The sequence below is a fragment of the Psammomys obesus genome, unplaced genomic scaffold, assembly GCF_907164565.1.
Source record: "Psammomys obesus unplaced genomic scaffold, mPsaObe1.curated_primary_1811, whole genome shotgun sequence".
Taxonomy (NCBI): Eukaryota; Metazoa; Chordata; class Mammalia; order Rodentia; family Muridae; genus Psammomys; species Psammomys obesus.
Window position 1 is genome coordinate 2,640,294 of NW_026591711.1, and position 20,141 is coordinate 2,660,434.

The following is a 20,141-nucleotide window of genomic DNA, read 5'->3' on the forward strand; positions in this document are numbered from 1 at the left end:
GACAAAATCCTGGAGCATGTTAGAACCCAGACACTCCAGGTGGACGCTCTCCGCTCTCAGCTGCTGCAAACAGCTGACAAGGCCACCTCCAGCTGCACTCTGCCTTCCCTGCTTTCACAAATATCCAAGTCCTCTGTCTCACCGCTGTTCCTGGGAAGGATATCTTTCAGATAGCAAAGCCATAAACAAAAGAGCCACAGGCAGGACAGGTGAACTAAGCCCATTGTTCATGTCTGATGCCCCTTATCCAGAAATGTACTTGAGACTTTCAAATACTTGTCTCGGCCAAATTAGATATATTAACTGACCTTGGCTCCATTTTCCGTGGCACAACACCTGCCCTCCCCCTTATTCTCTCTAAGGACCTTAAAAGAATAGGTTCTGTTCTAGACAGGCTGAAGTTTTGTTTCTGAAAATCTTACCTGATTTTTTTTTCCCCTGAAGAACAGTTCAACTTCGAGTTTCTCTGGAACTCTGCTTCTTCCTGAAAACCTAACAAAGAAAAAGATAGCCTCTTTAGCAAGATGGTTCTGGGGAAAAAAAAGCTGGGTACTAGCTGTCATTTTTTTTGCTTTCTGTTGCTGTGACAAACACCGTGCCCAAAAACACTTAGGGAAGAAAGGATTTTGTTTTTTCAGTTAGCAGGTTACAGTCCATCAGTGAACTGAAGCAGAAATCACGGAGGGATGTTGCTTACTGACTCATGCTTAGAATACTCAGGTTCAGGGGCTGGGTTATAGCTTAGTGGTAGAGTGTTTGACTAGCGAACATGAGTCCCTCGGTTCAGTTCTCAGCACTGTAAACTAGTAAATAAAAGGATCGCGCATTTTAAAAAAAAAAAAATCAGGTTCTACAGTCTGAGAGCACCTGTCTAGTGGTAGTGCTTGTAGAAGGAATCTCTTGTGTATTGTATGGATGCAACACCTATCAAATAAAAAACAACAACAACCACCTATGGCCTATGGCTGAGTGAGAAAACAGGTTGGATTTCCAGTGGGCAGAAGGGATTCTGGGATAGAGCCAGGTGTGAGAGTCAGCCAGCAAGATATGATGAAGATGGATGGTGCTTGAGCTCAGGTAACCAGCCACCTGGCAGAAGATAGATTAGTATAATGGGTTATTTTAAACTGTAAGCCAGAGAAGAGCCTAGCTATGTAGCCTAGGTATTTGGTTTTGTTTGTTTTGTTTTTGAACATGCCCTAGTCCACATAGCCTTGTGACCCCCACCTCTGACACCCTTGAGGTAGTCACACAGCCTGGTGGCCAGGTTTCGGGTTAAAACTTTCTATTTTCTTATAAGAATTCCTCTTTATGCAAATGGAGCATTCCCAGCACCTCAGCCCCAGCCAATAATGTACACTCACCTCAAAAACCCCTGCCACTTCCCAATGTTTATAAAGCCCCTCCCCTCAATAAATGAGAGCTGTTTCACTGAAAACTGTGTTGGGTCTTGGAGAAGGCTGTTTCTCCCCTCTGAGGTCCTCCAAGGTCCTAGAGACTCACCTGCCGGGCTAAGCTTCATTTATTCCAGTCCAGCCTAGAATCTGGACAACTTTAGAGCAGAAACAGACTGGGACTGACCAATTAATTTCTAGAATACACAAAGAATTTGAAAACTAAATCCTAAACAAGCAATCCAATTAAAAAAAAAAAAAAAAAAAGGCTAAGCCGGGTGTGGTGGCCCACGCCTGTAAACCCAGCACTCTGGGAGACAGAGGCAGGCAGATCACTGAGTTTGAGGCCAGCCTGGTCTACAGAGAGAGTCCAGAACAGCCAGTTACACAGAGAAACCCTGTCCTGAAAAATCAACCCTCCCAATAAGAAAACGGCTCCATCAAATCTGTCTACAGGCAAGTCTGTAAGGCATTTTCTTATTACTGTTTGGTGGGGGAGGGTTCAATCTGTTGTGGGTGATGCCATCCTTTAGCCTATGGTCCTGGATTCTATAAGAATGTGGGCTGAGCAGGGTAGGGAGAGGTGTGTATGAGATACACACCTTTAATACCAGCACAAGGGAGGTAGGAACAGGCAGATCTATACAGTGTGCTCCAAGACATCCAGGACTACACAGAGAACCCTGTTTTGGAAAAAAATAAAATCAATAATAAGGAAGAAGGGAGGGAGGGAGGGAGGGAGGAAGGAAGGAAGGAGAGAAGAAAGCAGGCTGAGCAATCCATAGGGACCAAGGCAGTAAGCAGCACCCCTCTTACGGCCTCTGCCCCAGCTTCTGCCCCTAGGTCCCTGCCCTGTGAGTTTCTGTCCTGATGTTCTTCACTATGGACTATGATGTGGAAGTATAAGACAAATAAATCTTTTTCAACTAACTTTCTTTTTGGTCATGGTGTTTGTTTCATCACAGCAATAGATCTTTTTTTGGGGGTGGGGGGTGGGGGGGGAGTTGAGACAGGGTTTCTCTGTAGCCCTGGCTGTCCTGGAACTCAGTTTATAGACCAGGCTGACCTTGAACTCACAAAGATCCACTTGCCTCTGCCTACCAAGCGCTGAGATTAAAGGTGTGCACACGTATGGCATAAGTTATGTAAGTTGTCAATAATCAATTATTATTACTTGGAGCTATGTTTAATATTTGTGTCTTCATCTATGCATATGCAATTAGTTTTTCCTTCAGTTCCCAGAAATGAAAATACTGAGACTAAGGATAAGCACAATAATAGTTTTGTTGCTTGTGCCTAGATTATCCACAGAAATGATGGCTTACCTCTCCCACAGAGTATGAGAAATTCTTGTTTCTCAACATCTCTTCTAACATGGACACCCTTTTAAAGTCTTGCTCATCAGCTGGGCAGAGTGGCACATGCCTGCCTGCAATCCTGCTACATGAGCAACATAACTGGAAGGTTACAATGAGTTGGAGGCCAGCTTGGGCTACATAGTGAGAGTCTTAAAAAACAAATCAAAGCAATGCAGTTGGCATAGTGGTACAGTGTGTTGCACTAGCCTGCAATCTCTATGGATGGTTTTTCATTCCTTGAGACAAAGCACATCAGCCCTTGGATCCAATTGATTATCCCAGCTCCAACTAGAAACTTGCCGGGTAGATATCCGGCAGGTGGAGGTGAGAGGAGGGTGGCCAGTCCAGCTGGATGCCCTCCGTGGCTGAGCAGGATGGTGAGTGTCAATGGCCCAGACCTCCCCCCCGATGCCCCACGGAATAAACCACCACCGACCCAGGAGATCTGTCAAAGCAGGAACTCAGTTTAGTGAATAAAGCAGTCCTTTTTATAGGTTTGGGTCAGGGGGCAGGGTTAAGGAAGTGAGGTAAGACGACGTAGAGGGCAAGGTTAGGTAGTGCAAGGAGAGGTGGGCCAGCGACAAAACTCCACGTAACAGTTACCAGGCAGGAATGATTCTAAGGCGGATATGCTGAATCACTTTTGACTGGAAGTGGTGCCTCTTAAATCAGAAGCTAAAGACAGGTCTCCAAACTCAAGCCAGGCTCAGGTAGATGCAGCAGGCCTTATCAGGACCAACAGAAACTGGCACAGATATTGCTGGGTTTGAACAGCAGCTAATTTTCTTACTGTTAAGCTCAAGTCTCAAGACCCCAAAAGATCACCAAGGAGCTAATGCCAATGCAAACACAGTAGGGTTTTTTTATTACAAGCTCAAGGTCGGGTCCACACCGACACTGTCATTGAGGCAGCGGTTCTTAAGTGTAGAGCCCTGAGCTCAGGGAGAGAGGGGTTTTTATTTAGGGTTACACCACAGTTACACAGTTCGGTAACATTCAGCAAGAACAAGCTTGTTACCAAGTGATTGTGGCTAATTAACGTTGAGCAAGCTGTCTATAGACCTCACGAATGTTAGGTATTTCCATGCCAGGAAAGTTCTACTACTACCAGGTGGGTGGGCTGCCCAGCACAGATGCCCCACCCTGAGATAAGATACCTTCCCATTCTTGTGGTTGCTTCCAGGCTATTCCTCAGGGAGAAAATGTTCTTGTCTTCCTGGAATTGGTGTCCAATGACCTAGTTCCTGGAGACTTTTAGGGGGGGTCACTAGTTCCTGGTGACTTTTAAGGGGGTCAGGCCTGACTTCCTTAATGATTTCCTCAGTTTTGGACTGTAGTGCCAATAAGTAGAATCCACTCTGTGAGGACCAAGGATGAGTTGTTTCATATCCAGTGTCTAAAGCAGAAGACTCTCACATGGGTCTGCCCATTCTTGGATACCAACTTCAAATTCACCAACACCGGCAGCAGCAATCAGGACAGCAAACGAGCCTGAGAGAAATCTGCGGTCATGCTTTGGATTGAGCCTGTATCCTACACACCAATGGTAATCACATAATACTCGAAGTCCTCAGATTTCCATGGGAAGTGTTGATTGTAATACCACGCTCGTGTTCAGCTGTTTGGCATGCAGGAGAAGAGTCATCAAAGGGGAAAAATAAGTCAATTTAACAACACCTAAAAATGTTCATGCCCCAAATCCAAAGTGATCTCTCACTGATACCTCAGGCCTAGCTCCTTCCTGAATGAGCCAGGCCTGTCAGAACATGAACATGGATGGAATGGATCATGTGTTGTCTCTGTCTCCTATGTAGAGCAGACATCCAGTCACCACAGCTACAGAGCACAAGCATCAAATCGTAAAGGAATCTTAGATATTGTCAACACGAAAACCCCAGCTATCATCTTGTAGGTAATGAGAGATAGTTTATTCTGGAGTCATGTTGTGTGATCTTGGCCCTGACGTACAGATATTTGGCTCACCCCAAATTACTCGTTCTAATGTATAAGCAGTTTCATGAAGTCTTTATAGTTTTACATAATAAAGAAAGTAATAAATCAAAGCAAGCTTAAAGTACATTAGTGGGTGAATCAGAGAGATGGGTTCTGTGAGATGAAAGGAGCTTTTGTATAGGCTCAAGATGCTATCTGAGGACATTTCTTAGTTTTTTTGGTTTGGCAGAGCCTAGTGGTCTGCTAAGTTAACAGAATCCAAACCAAATGGGTGTTTATCTATTATCACAAAATGTTAGTTCCCACACAGTGGAGGGCAAGCTATGGCTATTCCAGAGAGCCAGAACTTAGCCCAAGATGAGGCAATTGGCCCTTGGACCTGGAACATTACAATAACTCCACAGTACTATCAGCCCACGAGTCTGCAGACACAGCATCTTTTCAGAAGTTTTCATTGACAGATAGAGCCTTCTATCTGTGGAGGGTGCTGGAGAGATAGCTGTGCAGGAAAGAGAACTCGCTGTTCTTGTAGAGGACCCAGATTTGGATCCAGCACCCAAACAGCAGCTCACAATTGTCCATAGCTCCAATTCCAGGGCCTCTGACACCTCTTCTGGCCTTGGGGGACACCAGGCGTGTGTGGATGTATTGTGCACACACATCCCCCCAGGTGAAACATTCGTGTACATAAAATATGTATTGGTTTTTAAAAGTCAAGAGACAGAGGTAGAGAGAGATCAGAGTCTGGCTTTCGACAGACGGGAGTGTGTGTATTAGTGCGCGCAGCCAAGGGCAGCCTCTCTCCCACAGAAAACCGAGGAGGGCAGCCGGGGGCTGGGGGGCGGGGTGGGGTGAGGAAGAACCAGGGTAAGGAAACTGTTGGGGCTGTAGGGGACAAGGACTCTCCTGCAGACTCTTTTTTCCAGAAGTCGTTTGCCTGAGATGAGACAGGCTATCAGACATTCCTCTCTGGGGTGACAATTGCACAGGAGTCCCGTGCAATTACAAGCAGGGCACTCTATCACAGGAGAAATGGCTCAGTGGTTAAGAGCATACACTGGTCATGTGGTGCACTCATGCCTGGCAGCTCACAGCTGCCTCTAACACCTGCTCCAGAGGAGCCAGTGTCCTCTAGTGAAGTCTGCGGCTGCCCGACCTCACGTGCACATGATCACACACAGACACACACACACACACGTAAAAAATAAATTTAGTTAATAAAAATTTAAAACATTTTTACCTTCTTATTCTATTTATTATTTGTCTGTTTGTTTGGGGGAGAGGTACATGAGCCATAGCACGAATGGGAAAGTCAAAGAGGTGGTTCTTTCCTTCTACCGTGTTGGTTCCGTTTGACAAAGGTTGGAGACAAGAGCTTTTACATGATGAGAACCCCCCTTGGTCTTTTTTTTTTTTTTTTTTTTTTAAGCTGAGTGCATATCTTTAATCCCAGCACTCAGATCCCCACCAGGCCAGTAAGTGTAATTTTTAACAAGCGAAAAACATAGAGTCTACAGAGAGGATTCAGTGAAATTACCTGTAACTAAAGATCTAGGGAACCCTGATGCCCTCTTCTGACCTCTCTGAGAACACACATGACATACGCTTGCACACACACACACACACACACGTTTTTTTAAACCCTGAAAAATATTTTTGAGTGTGAAAGGCTAGTACCATATAGCACGGTAAGGAGGCCACACACCCTCGTAGGGAAGGCACCACTGTTGTTAAGTGGAGACGCTGTGCCCATCAACCCAGCCTCCCAGGTATTTGTGTTCCTGCCTGTAGACTGGCGCTGCCATCAGTTTTGGTCAGGAAGTTTCTTGGGCAGGGGCAGTTACTGCAGAGACTCGTAACTTGTCAAAGTTCTGAGAGTAAGTGACCAGGGGACGAATGTGTAACCCTAAGTGGGACAGGTACATCACCCTGCCAAGGCTGGGTGACGTCACTGTACCTGCACCAGTTAGGGCTCTCTAGAGAAACGGAACTAACAACATGAGTATATATATTAAATGAGGAGTTATCAGGCTGCCTTATACTGTTTCAGGAAACTGGAGCGGGGAAGCCTCCACACTGAAACAGGCACCGGAAACAGAGTGGAGGCAGGAAAAGTTTATTACGGTGACAGCTCAGTGGAGTTGTCTCTGGAACTCTAAGCAACCACACAGAGGGTTTTGTTTTGTTTTTGCTTTTGTTTTCCTGCATTATTTTTTTACTACTTCATCACTGGAAGGCTTAACTTTCTATCAGCTTTAGAGGGTTCTATCAGGACTAAGATCAAAATGAGCCATCTCTTTCTTGTGGTCAGACATGTTCACAGAAGCAGATAGAATGCTGAGGTTAGGGCATTTTTTTCCTTCCTGTAAAACATAATTACAGGCATCTGTTTCCCGAGATGGATGTCAGTAATGGTTTGCTCTAGGTAATCTCTACAGTTCAGTTTTCTCCCTTCATTTTCTTTTGACTTTATTTCCTCCTTCAACACAATATGGTCAATATAATCCAGGAGTATGTAAACCAATGATAGTTATTTTATACTGGAGAGGCTGAGCACTTAGTAGTTGCTCAGTCTACAACAAACCTGGGGGCCTCAGTAGTCCTAGTTTGACACCAAAGGCCTGGAGAATTCCTGGAGAGCCACCAGTTTAAGTTGGCAACCAGAAGCTTTTTGAATCAGTGAAGAAATTGGTGACCACAGCAGCAGCGGCAAATGAGCTTCCCAGCGGGAGTAAAGAGGAATGAGCAGCAGCAGATGAGTTCACTCAGCAGCTGGAGTGAAGGCCCAGAACAAAAATACCATAAAGCTTTGCTTCTTCTGGGTCCCTTCACCCGGGATGCTACCATAAGGTTCACCACATTTAGGGTGAGCCTTCCCCCATCAATAAGGCAGTCAAGACGACCTCCCTCCCCAGACATTCCCACAGATCAGCTCAGCGTGGACAAGCTTTCAGTGAGGCTCTTTTCCCAGGTGATTCTAGGGATTGTGCCAAGCTGACAATTAAAGCTAACTTTCACAATCACCGTAAAAAAAAGTGTCTTAGTCAGTGTTCTGTTGTTTTTAAGAGACACTAAGACCAAGACACCTCTTATAGAAGGCACAGGCAAGCGCTCAAGAAACCAACAAGAAATCATGCAGGGTCCTCTCCCCAATGGAGGAGCAGTGTGCCTGTTCCCCACCCAGAAGGCTTTGGTGGATGTTGTTAATGGCTTGATGACCCTTGCTACCTGTAAGACCAGGCATCCCACAGACCCCCCCAGAATGTTTACCCTTGACTCTCCTCACCTAAACCTTTATCTTTCCCACCCTTAGGGGACAGTCGAATGTGCTTTATAGCACAGTGATGTCAGATCCTCCCCAAGGCCCTTAAGCTATAGAACACATCTTTGTGATACAGATCAAGTGTTTTGCAAAGGAGTTTTGTTGTAGCCATGCCTTAAGCTTCATTGTGCACATGGGATTGGGGTAACTGAAACAGAAACTCTTTTCTAAAATTGTACTGGACTTAAATATGTCTAAAATAAACTGATATGGTGTCAGACTCCAGAAGTTTGAACCAGTACCAGCTAAGTCATGCTGGACTGAGTTTCCCTCTCACCTTATTTGGATCATTTCTCTACCAGGGCTTGCAGGGACTCCACAAACTCTTATAAAAGAAAATATTTTACCTGGGGGCTGGCTTACTGCTTCAGAGGTTTAGTCCATTATCATGATAGCAGGAAGAATGGCAGCATGCAGACAGGCACTGCAGCAGTTGCTGAGAGCTACATCCTGATCTGTGTGCAGAGAGAGAGAAGAAGGGGAGAGACAGAGGAAGAAAAGACAGAGAAGTGAGCCTAACATGAGCTTCTGAAAGCTCCAAGCCCACCAACAAGGCCGCACATACTCCAACAAGGCCACACCTCCTAATCCTGCTCCAAAAATGCTCCTCCCTGATGACTAAGCATTCACATACAGGAACCTATGGTGGTCATTCTTATTCAAACCACCAAGAAGGCTAGGAAAGGTGGCACATGCCTTTAAGCCTAGCACATGGGAGGCAGAGTCAAGCAGATCTCTGTGAGTTTGAGGCCAGCCTGGTCTACAGAACTAGTTCCAGGACAGCCAGGACTACATAGAGAAACCTTGTCTCAAACTGACCCCCCCCAAAAAAAAAAAAAAAAAGAAAAAGAAAGAAAAGAAATAATTTTAGCTGGGTATGGTGGTATACACCTGTAATCCCAGGACTCAGGTAGGCAAAGGCAGACAGATCTTTGTGAGTTCAAGGTCAGCATGGTTTACAAAGCAAGTCTGGGACAGCCAAGACTACACAGAAAAACCCTGTCTCAAAAAAAAAAAAAAAAAAAAGAGTTGAGGAAGGAAGTCTGTTAAGAGCTCTTGCTGCTCTTCAGAAGGACCCACATTCAATCCGGTGCCCACATTAGGTGGCTTACAGTCACCTGTAACTCCAGTTTCAGGGCACCTGCATTCAAAAGCACACTCCTCTCACAACAGATGCATAATTTTAAAATAATAATAACAAAGACTGAAGGAAAAGGGGGAGTGGTGCGGAATGCTGGCTTCTGGCCACAGCATGGCTGCTGCATCCACCAACTCATAAGAGCAATGATTACTTGTGCAAGACTTTGTGCAAGTGTGGAAAGGTTTGGGAGTGTGTGGAAGGAGGGCATAGTCCTGTGATGTGACGGTAGGGTTTAAATAGAAAGTAAGAAATATCCATAACTAAATAGTCCAGCAAGGTGTGTGGCCTGCTATTGTCCCAGTCTTTCCTGCAGGGTCATCTGATCAATTCTAAAATATTTCTGCAGGAGACAAGCCCCTCCTCTGGCTGCTCCCAGGGAGATTCCTGGGGAATCTTTTCCCAGTAGGAGATTCCTGGGGAGAGTTTAATTCCCGAGGGTCCTTTCTTTCAATAGTCTCTTTAGGATAATTCATTTCTGCCAGCTTGGGCAATATTGTTAAACATAAGAAAATAGAGACCCTAATAGTAAATTGAATGAAAGATCTGGAAGGAATTAAAGAAAACCTAAATGAATGCAAAGAAAGCCATTACCCTGAGAAACTGTTATTATCTAAAAAAATATAGTTTGAGAGCCTAAACTCTAGCTGGTCATGGTGGTACATGCCTACCTGTAATCCTAGCACTTGGGGAGAGAGAGGCAGTCGGATCTCTGTAAATTCATGGCCATCCTGGTCTACAGAGTGAGTCCAGGACAGTCAAGGCTACACAGAGCCCACCTGGAAAGTTGAACAGTACCTGAGTGGGGAGTGGGATTGAAAGATATAAAGCAAGACACAAGGGGTCAGCTTGAGAGGACTGTCAGTGAATACTGAAGCCCTGACTTTATTCAACAGCTCTTTTTCATATGCAAAGCAAAACAACTCACATCAATACAAGGAACGGATTCATGGAGCAGTCAGACTTGTTTTCTCAGACCACCTCTCTGTATAGCAGAAATGGTCCAAGGTCACACGAACACGCTAAAGGAACTTGGCAAAACACCCTGCTTATCTCTTGTTTCAAGGTAAAGGCCGTGGGGTTTTTTTTGTTTGTTTGTTTTTGATTTTTTTTCCTGAATACTCAATAACAAAGCAGCTTGCCAAGCAAGCAGCTCTCCACAACAGAGAAATCCTGTCTTGAAAAACAAAAAACAAAAAACAAAAAAAGAAAGAAAGAGAGAGAGAGAGATCTTAAACTCTGAGCCTTGGGATATAGCTAATGTGACATGGGAGGGTGCTAGTTTAGCATTCATGAAGCCTTCAGTTCAATCCCCACTACTGCATAAATAGAGCAAGGTGGTGTGTTGGTATAATGTTCGTTTAAAATGTATATACCTTACCCTTGTTCATTCAAATGCTGATTTCTCTCCCCCACTCTCTGGTTTCAATCTGGATATTGCACTGTGATACTTACTCTGAGTATCCTGTCTCAACTGTGTGTAAACAGGCCAAAATAAAACAACTAGCCACAATGTTGTGCAAAGGGAGGAGCCAGAGGACAGGAAAAAGGGGAGGAGCCAGAGGGCAAGAAATGAGTGGGAGAGAAGGGGCGAGAGGAGAGTTAGAAGAGAGAGTTGGAGGAGAGATCTTGGAACAGCGTGGGGAGATGGACTGGACCTAATATATCACTAAAAGCAAGTATAATGTGGGAAATCTAAATGTTAGGAAACTATGAGGGCTTGGAGGTTTAGGAGAGAGTAACTATTGCCCAGCATTGTGTTCTAGGTTAACTAAATAAACCCAGTCTGTGTGTGGTGATTTGGTTATACAGCTGTTTAGGACTAACAGCAGCATTATTAAAAGATAATCATTAGTAAATATTAGGGCCCTGGAGAGATGGCTCAGAGGTTAAGAGTGTTAGCTGCTCATCCAAAGATCCTGAGTTCAATTCCCAGAAACCACATGATGGCTTGCAGGCAGAATCCTGTATAAATAGTAAATATTAATCTCCTACTACAACAGTGGTGTACTGCTAAAATCGTAGCACTTGGTAGGGAGGAAGATTAGAAATCCAAGGTTAGGGCTGGAGAAATAGCTCAGTGGTTAAGAGCACTGGCTACTCTTCCTAGAAAACCCAGATTTAATTTTCAGAGCCCACATGGTGACTCACAATCACCTATGTCTCTAGTCCCAGGAAATCTGATACCCTCCCTGGGCACCGGGCACACACAGCCCAAGACGCAGAGACATGCATGTAGGCAGAACACACATAAATAACTAAAGTGGGTGGTTGTTGTAACAGCCCCAGACCTTAGTAGGCCCCTAGCGCTTAGCACAGCTGACTCTGTGATGGAAGTGCCATGCAGGTCATAAAACTGAGCAGGTAGACCAACCACCCTCAAAAACTAAAACAAAGGCCTAATCCGTCGGAATCCACAGTCCTGGAAAAGTCTCTGAATGTGCTAACCTTGCGTTTTAGCTTCTGTAGTTCTGCTTCTGGCTAACTGTTCTTGTTAATTGCAATTTCTTGAGCCAGGACATGATTTTTATGCTTAAAAGCTCACCCTGAGAAAGTCTTGGGGCTACACAGGGATCCTGAACACTCAGCGACAGTCACCAGCTGGCTAATAAAGACTTTCTATTGGCTTAAACCCGTGCCCAAGCAATGTGGGTGCCCCACATTGGTGAGCTGCCACGTTATGTGCTGGAAAGTCTATTTTAGCTCACTGTTTTGAGGTTTTGGACCTTGTTTTGGGCTCACTGGGAGGCACAGAGTAGGGCAACGCCCTTTACTTCACAGCCAGGACATGAAAGTGGAAAAGGAAGAGGCTGGAGACATGGCTCAGTGGTTAAAAGTGCCACCAACTGCACTTGAGTGGCGCAGTGGGTCAGAAAACAAGATTCCTATGTGATTACAGTTGACTCTGCCTCTTTCTGTCTTCCGACTCCGTATGCTGCTTCAGAAGTCTAACACAAATGACCCAGGTCTGAGTCTCAGCACACATGTGGTAACCCACAACCATCTGTAAGTCTGGCTCCAGGTTATCTGATGCATTCTTCTGGTCTCTGTGGGCACCAGGCACACATGTGTAGGCATATGTAGGGATAAAAACTCATACACATAAAATGAAATAAACTGTTGGCTTGGCATGGTGGTATATTCTTTAATATCAACAGTTGGGAGTCAGAGGCAGGTGGATCTTAGAGTTCAAGCCCAGCCTGATCTATATATCGAGCTTCAGTCCAGCCACAGCTGGACATAGTGAGACAACAACAACAATAATAATTTTTCAAAACAAAAAAAGAAAGGCGTTAGGGGACTGACTGTCCTTTTAAGGGCATACACCCAGTAACTTTAAGACTTTCAACTAAGTTCTCAAGGATTCTGTTACCCACCATTGGGCCAAGGTTAGATATTTCTGAGTTCATCATAAGATGGCTCCTGAGTCTTTTTTGGTAAATTTCAAGTATAGGCTTACAATTAAGCTTAGTTCTTCAGTATTTAAGAAGATGTTTTAGGTCTAAAAAGATATTTTTTTGATTGGAAATGAAAAAGATGTTTTCTGATTGGTAATTACGCAAGTCATGATAGAAATTGAGTTAGGTACAGATTTTTTAACACACCAAGACAGAATAGATAGTAGAGTATCTTCTTCAAAGTTGCTAAATACATATGGACTAGACATTGAGAATGTCATTTTTACCCAATAGTACATAATTTATTTGATGTTAGAGAAAACGTCTTTTATTTAGACTAAAAGGGGAAAATATTGTAAAATATTTGATCCCATTGTGAACCCTGAGATTGTGAAATGTAAGAACCTGTTTCTTGTTCGGTATGGCTCAGCCTTAACACACACCCCTAACCCAAGAGTTTCTATTTACTGTAAACAAGTACTTGTAGTTTTGGCTCACCCTAGCACAGACCTTTAATCTAAGAGCTTTCTGCAAAGCAAACAAGATAAAATAAACTTAATCCTAGAAAAGAGGCATAGCAAGCAAACTGCTGACAGGGAGTAAACAGAAAGGAGGGACACTGAATAGAAGGGTATTTAAGACAGCATGGAGAAGAAGAAAGTTTTTTTGGCTTTTTCTTTCTGGGATGTGAACTGAGTAGGGTGCTTTCTCTACCTCTCTGAGCTAGTAGGTTTTCACCCCACCCCATGGTTCCTGAGTCTTTATTGGTAAAATTGAATGATTGGGATTTTTCTTTCATTATAACAACAGAGGTTGACTAAGGATCTCTCTCTGAAAGGTTACTTACTTGAGGGACGAGCTGGACATGTCCTCCAAACCTGTTTGGACTGACTCAGCCCTTCTTTTCTTTTTCCTGGAACACATTGGGCATATATTTGAATAGAAACTGCCTAAAGTTAATCACTGCCAAGAGTGGGAAACTTATACTACTGTTCAGAGATCTAGAGTATGAAGAGCCTGATATAGGTCCCGTCACAGGGAGGTTGCTACAGTGCATTGTTTGCAGTGCGGTGCATGCATAGTGTGTGCTGGTGAAGGTACTAGGCTACGCTACACCACGCATTACTGCAAGGGGCAGAGCTCACATAACTCAGAACAAAATGAGGGTCCTGGGGTGCTAACCGTCTCCTATGCTTGTCTGTCTCAGTTTCACCACCTTCAAGAGCCTACAAACTAGAGACAAAACCTTGAACACTGACATTTGGAAGATATTTAGAATCTAAACTATAGCACAATGCAACAAAATAAAAGCCTGGTCTCTGTCACGGTTAGAAAAAAAAATTTTACTGGGGCTGGGGTGGTGGTGCTCGCCTGTAATCTCAGCACTCAGAGGCAGGTGGATCTCTGTGAGTTTGAGGCCAGCCTGGTCTACAGGGTGAGCTCCAGGACTGCCAGGGCTATGCAGGAAAAACAAACAAGCAAACAAACAAATCTCAAAACAAAACCCTATCTCAAAAAACAAAAACAACAAAACAAACAAAAAAAAAGTTTCCTGGGGAAACAAACTGGGTGCCCTCTGCGATACAGAACAGCAACCTGTTACAAAGTACAAACAGATTTTGTACAAATAGATTTGTACTTGTTAGAAAGTACAAACAGACAGTTAGCAAGCAGAGTCTTTGGTCTGACACAGGCTGTTCAGATTAATCAGGAACTAGATGCCCTTGGGGCAGAGAAGGGAGGCAGCAGTTTTCTTGGCAAATAGAAACCTGGCTTTTGAGATTCCTGAGGAATGCTGAGCTTAGCCTTCTGTTTTCTCAAAAACAATCCTCCTGCTTACTCAGCCAGAGTCCTTCTGTTTAGAACTTTGACCCTGGCACTGCTGTTTTGGGAATCCACTTTGGACCTAATAGACACCCCCACCCCCACCCCAGGGTATTTTTATTTGTTTTTGGTTGTGCTTTACTTTTTATTTTATTTTGTTTCACTTCTTTGAAACAGAAGAATCTCACTATGTAGCCTGGGTGGTCTTCAGCTCATTAGGTAGACCAGGCTGGCCTCAAACTTACAGAGATCTACCTACTTCTGTGATTAAAAGTATATGCCATTAAACCTGGCTTGTATGTTTGACTTTTGAAAGATTTACTTTTTTCAATTTTGTGCAGTATTAACTGTTGAGCCAACAGTCCATCCTTATGTATGTATAATTTTGTAGAATATATATACACACATATATATGTGTGTGATTCTATATATATTTTAGTAAAAATTTAATTATACATTATGCATAGTTTTGTCATGTTTTAAACTTAACATAAATATTTCCATGTTATCCAATATATGAGTATTTTTTTTTCGTTTTGTTTTGTTTTTTGTCTGTGTGTGTTTATGTGGATACAGTGAGGATATAGGCACCTGTGCAAGTATGTATACATTGTTATGGAGGGCAAGGACCAACTCCAGAGATCCTTCCACCCACCTTGCTTTTGTGGGGAGGTTGTTAAATTTTCTTTTTTCATCTATTTGTTCGTTTTTCTGTTTTTATATGTATGGGTGTTTCAGTTGCGTGTGTATCTGCGTACTAGGTGCATGCAGTGCCCTTGGAGGCCACAGGAGGGCATCAGATCCTCTGGGACTGGAGTTACAGACAGCTGTGAGCTGCCATACATGTGCTAGGAATCAAACCCAGGTCCTCCGAAAGAGCAGCCAGTGCACTAAATCACTCAGCTCTGTCTCCAGCCCCTTGTTTTGTTTTTGGGATAGAGTCTCTCATTAGCTGGGAACTTGCCAAGTAGGCTAAGCTGCTAGCCAGGGAGCCCCAGGGTCCATCATCTCTACCTCTCTGAGTGTGGGACTCCAGGTACATGACATCCTGTCTGCTTTGTGTGTTTGTTTTTGCTTTTTATTTTATTTTATTTTATTTTATTTTATTTTATTTTATTTTATTTTATTTTATTTTATTTTATTTTATTATTTCTTACATGGTGCTGGGGATGAAGCTCAGGTCCTCACTCTTGCATGGAAAGCACCCTGCTGCCTTTGCTATTCCTATAGACCTATTTCTTTGTTTAAGACTGTAAAGCAGAAGTTTCTGTTTTCTTGGAAGACTCAGTTGAGTCATGTGATATTTTGGTAGAAGCCGGCTTGTGAGAGGGCATCGCCTGTTTTGCTGCAAGCTCTCTTTTTCGAGGGGCGTGACCTTGGCCAGCTGAGAATACCTGTTGGGTTGACTCTGAGGAGTGGAGAAGCACAGGGACAGTAGACATTCCTGCGCTGATCTTCATGCTTGACACTTGACTTCACAGAGAGAAACGTTCCAGAGAACTTCTTGGGGCAATCCACCTGAGCCTTGCGACTTTCACTGACTTGTCCTGATCTTCCGAGTCGTGCTGATTTGTCCTGCTGCTTGGTGTTGGCCTTTGGACTGGACTGCTGGTATCTGGACAACAAAGAGTGGACTCATCCCAAAGAACTACTTCTATTACCCATAACCTCCTTTCTCCCCTACCTCTGGTCAGTGGGTGGCAGGGAGGTAGAAGCGTTTAGGACCTAAATAGAATAGGTTTGGTGAAAAACCTAAGCCTACAAGACTGGATTTCACTCTGTAGCCTAGGCTAGCCTCAGAGCTGAGATAGTTCTCTCTTCTCCACCTCCCACCAGCTGCCTCAAGCTCTCCGGTGTGGTGTTGGGATTATTAATGGCTGCAGGGTGCAGGCCTGAGACACAGCTCCTGCAGCAGCCTGAAGAGCCCCCTGGCCACCCTTCTTCCTGAGATCGATCTACTTAGGTGAAGATGGAATTCTTGAATTCACCGAAGAGAAAAATTCCTGCACACCTAGCCGGAAGCAATTATCTACTTTGCAGGAATGGAGTTGCAGATAAGGTAAAGCCCTAGGCCGTAAGGCATGCTGAGTTAAACTCAGACCTTTTTTTTTTTTTTTTTTTTGATTGTAAAAGAGGTTTTAGTCTTGCTTTTGAGATTCCCAGAAAATGCAGGGAAAAAAAAATAAAATAAAATAAAACAAAACAGTATGGTCTTCTTCAAGGTCACGCAGGCTCTGATCCTGAGTAGACTTTGTGGCTAATCTAGCATTGTTATTTGAAAATATTTCCATACTGAAGGAAGTACTACATCTCTGCTGGGCAGCTGGCAGCCAGTGCTGACAGATGTGCGGTGCTCTTGGGTCTTGGTTGCTGAGAGCCTTCAATCAGACTCCTTTCTCCCACTCCTGAGTTCCCCTAATTTTCCATGTCTTTTGATCCTGCTTTAGGATTAGAGACATGAGCCCCACAGCCGGCTAAATTGATGGTTCTCATGTCTGGCTGTCTACTGCAATCACCCAGAAGGAATATAAAACTGCAGAGTCTAGATCCTACTCTATGCCCTTTGATCCAGAGCTTTCGGGGATGTTGTCTTTTTATTTATTCTTTCTTTTTGAAACCAAGTCTCACCGTGCAGCCCTTAGAACTCACTAACCTCAACCTCACAGGAAATCAGCCTGCCTTTGCCTTTTGAGTGCTGGGATTAAGAGCCTGCACCACCATGCCCAGTTTATGTACTCAAGGACAAAAACCTGGGCATCCTGCTTGAGTAACAAGCAGTCACATTCCCAGGCAAACCCTTAAGTGTTATCCTGCCTTAGCGGTCCACTGTGGCTAGTGCTGAGTGTGGGGGCGAGTCCCACAGCCTAAACACACAGCTTCACTTTCTCTCTGCCTCCCCGCTGAGTATGAGTGTCCCAGAGAGAGGGGTTGGGAGGGAAGCCACACCTATGTTAATGGGTCTACAGAGATGACTGATTAGAACTTCAGGACTTTGCAGGGTTAGAACGTTGCAGATGCAGAGACAAATTTTCTTATTGCCCAACTCTGTGTGACCTAAGATCAGTTGGAATATTTTGGGCTATATTAGACCACTGCTTTTCACCAACCCCAAAGCCAAGAACAGTGACAGATAGCGTCTCAAATCGATGGTAGAGACCTTCTTTTACTATACTCAAAGCTATGGTAGGGATTCCCCCCACCCCTTTATTATAACTTGCTTGCCTGGTGTTCTCACTAATTTTGAGAAGCACATTAATTTGTGACTGCGTTCTGTAACTGTACATACCTGTGACACTGCTACCGTGTTGGATCGGGACACTTGTGATCTGCTGACTGTTCTCAAGCTATGGTCACTCATATTTGGTCCCTGCATAAACTCTGTCATTTCCTCTGGCCCTGCATGGATGGAAGGAACCGAAAGGGTCTCGAGGAGTCTGGGATATCATTTTCTTCCTGGATCTAACCAGATTTGAGGTTTTTTTTGCTTTCCTGAAAAACTGGAGATGGGAATTGGTTAAGCAAGAGATGGTTTTTATTTAGAATTTAGAACTGGGGAGAGAGGCACCCTCAGCTTCTTTCTGCATTGCTTGTGTTGTGAAAGGTTCTCTTGCGGGGTGCAGGCTCAGCTGTGAGACGAATTACCAGGCAGGATAAGCAGGTTCCCCAGGGGACAGCACCACCTCTGGCTCACTGCTTGCAACTCTTCTCCACCCTTGCACAAGGCTTTCTGGATACATTTTTAATTCCTTTGTTGTTGTTTTGCTTTTTTTGTTTGTTCGAGGGTTTCTCTGCATAGCCTTGGATGTCCTGGGCTCTCTTTATAGACCAGGCTGGCCTCAAGCTCACAGCGATCAGCCTGCCTCTGCCTCCCATAGTGCTGGAATTAAAGGCATTAAAAGATTAGAAAGTGGGAAAGGATCAGTTTGGTTGGATTAGCTCACCTCTGCAGCTGCTGCCAGGGAGACTGGGAGAAAAGAACCTCAGTGAGCAAGACAGTTTTATGTCAACTTGTCATAGGTTGAAGTCATCTGAGAGGAGGGAGCCTCAACTGAGATCATGCCTCTATAAGATCAGGCTGTAGGAAAGCCTGGAGGGCATTTTCTTAATTAGGGATCCATGGGCAAGGCCCAGCCCATTGTGGGTAGAGTGGACTGGTGGTCCTTGTTCTAAAAGAAAGCAGGCTGAGCAAGCCACAAGGAGCAAGTCTGAAAACAGCACCCCTCCATGGCCTCTGCATCAACTCCTGCCTCCAGTTTTCCTTTGACGATGAACAGTGCTGTGGAAGTGTAAACCAAATAAACCCTTTCTTCCTAAGCTTGCTTTTTGGTCATGATATTTCATCATAGTGATAGTAACCCTAAGACTTAGCTTTAAGGGAACCTGCTGCTGGATTCCTATGGCTCTGTCCCACGTGGACCTGGCCTGGGACATCGTCTGCTCTTTCAAACTCCAGCTTCAGTGCGTTTTTCTAGCTTGAACTCTCTTTATTCCTTAGTTTGGATTTTTCACCCTTTGTAACTCCGAGCTGAAGGGGATGTCTCAGAAGAGGGCGCTGTTGCACCCTACTGCAATCATTCTGAAAACCATTCCAGAGAGAGACACTAGTGTTCCTGACAGCCATTAAGAGGCAAAGGCAGGTGGATCTCTGTGAGTTCCAGGCCAGCCAGATCCACAGAGTAAATTCTAGGACAGCCAAGGCTACACAGAGAAACTGTCTCGAAAAACCCAGCAACAACAAAACATATTATCATTTATTTATTTATTTATCTATTTATTTATTTATTTGTCTGTGTGTGTGAGCGTGTGTGCTGGTGTGAATGCGCATGTGCTCCATGGAAGTACATCATGGGAATCAGTTTTTCTTCTATCATGAGGGGTCAAGGGATTGAACTCAGGTCATCAGGCTTGGTGGCAACAACCTTTGGCCACTGACATGCCAGGTGAGAACCTTTATTTGAGCATATAGTGGGGCTCCTGTGAGAGAATTTGCCGTGGTGGAGCACTGCCTGGCCTTCTCAGTCCCATCTGGGAGGACTTCATTTTCCGACCTGCCAGGGCCCTGGGAACTTGTGAGCTTGGAATGGGCTTTTGGGCTTTAACAAAAATTTTCTTTTTAGTGAGACGGGGAGTGGCAAAGGCCTGGCCTGAGGAGTTTTGCAAGCTGAAACAATGGGTGACTTAGAGATAAGGAACAAGACTATTGTTGGAAAAACCGAGGATTCCTGAGCAAGATCTCAGGGATCTTTGTCCAGTCACAGCAGGGGCGCCGCCAAGGATAACAGGCTGACTCCCTCTCTTAGGGTCAGGTGGTGTGGAGGACCAGAGAACTGGGAACCAGAGAAGCTGGATAGAAAGGGCAGGCTGTAGAAGGACAGTAACGCAAGCTACCTGTAAAATCCAAGCTTTGGCTGAGGTTTGGTTCAGTGGCAGATGCTTCCATATTAAACTCAAGGTCATTCTGTGAAATGAATACTAAAACCAACAAAAAAGGAAAAAAAAAATCAAGGCTCAGAGAGGGTAGGTAAATAACAATTTTTTTTGATTGTATGTATGGTGTGTGGTATGGGAATGTATGGTGTGTGTGTGGTGTGTGTGGTGTATGTCTGTGGTGTGTGTCATGCATGGGTTGTTGATGGTTATTAATATTTGTTATTGATTTATCTTTTGGTTAAACAGTGGTTATCCCTAAACCAGCTGTATACCCAAATCACCACACAGAGACTTGGATTGTTGGGAGCCGCTGGTCTGCCAGGC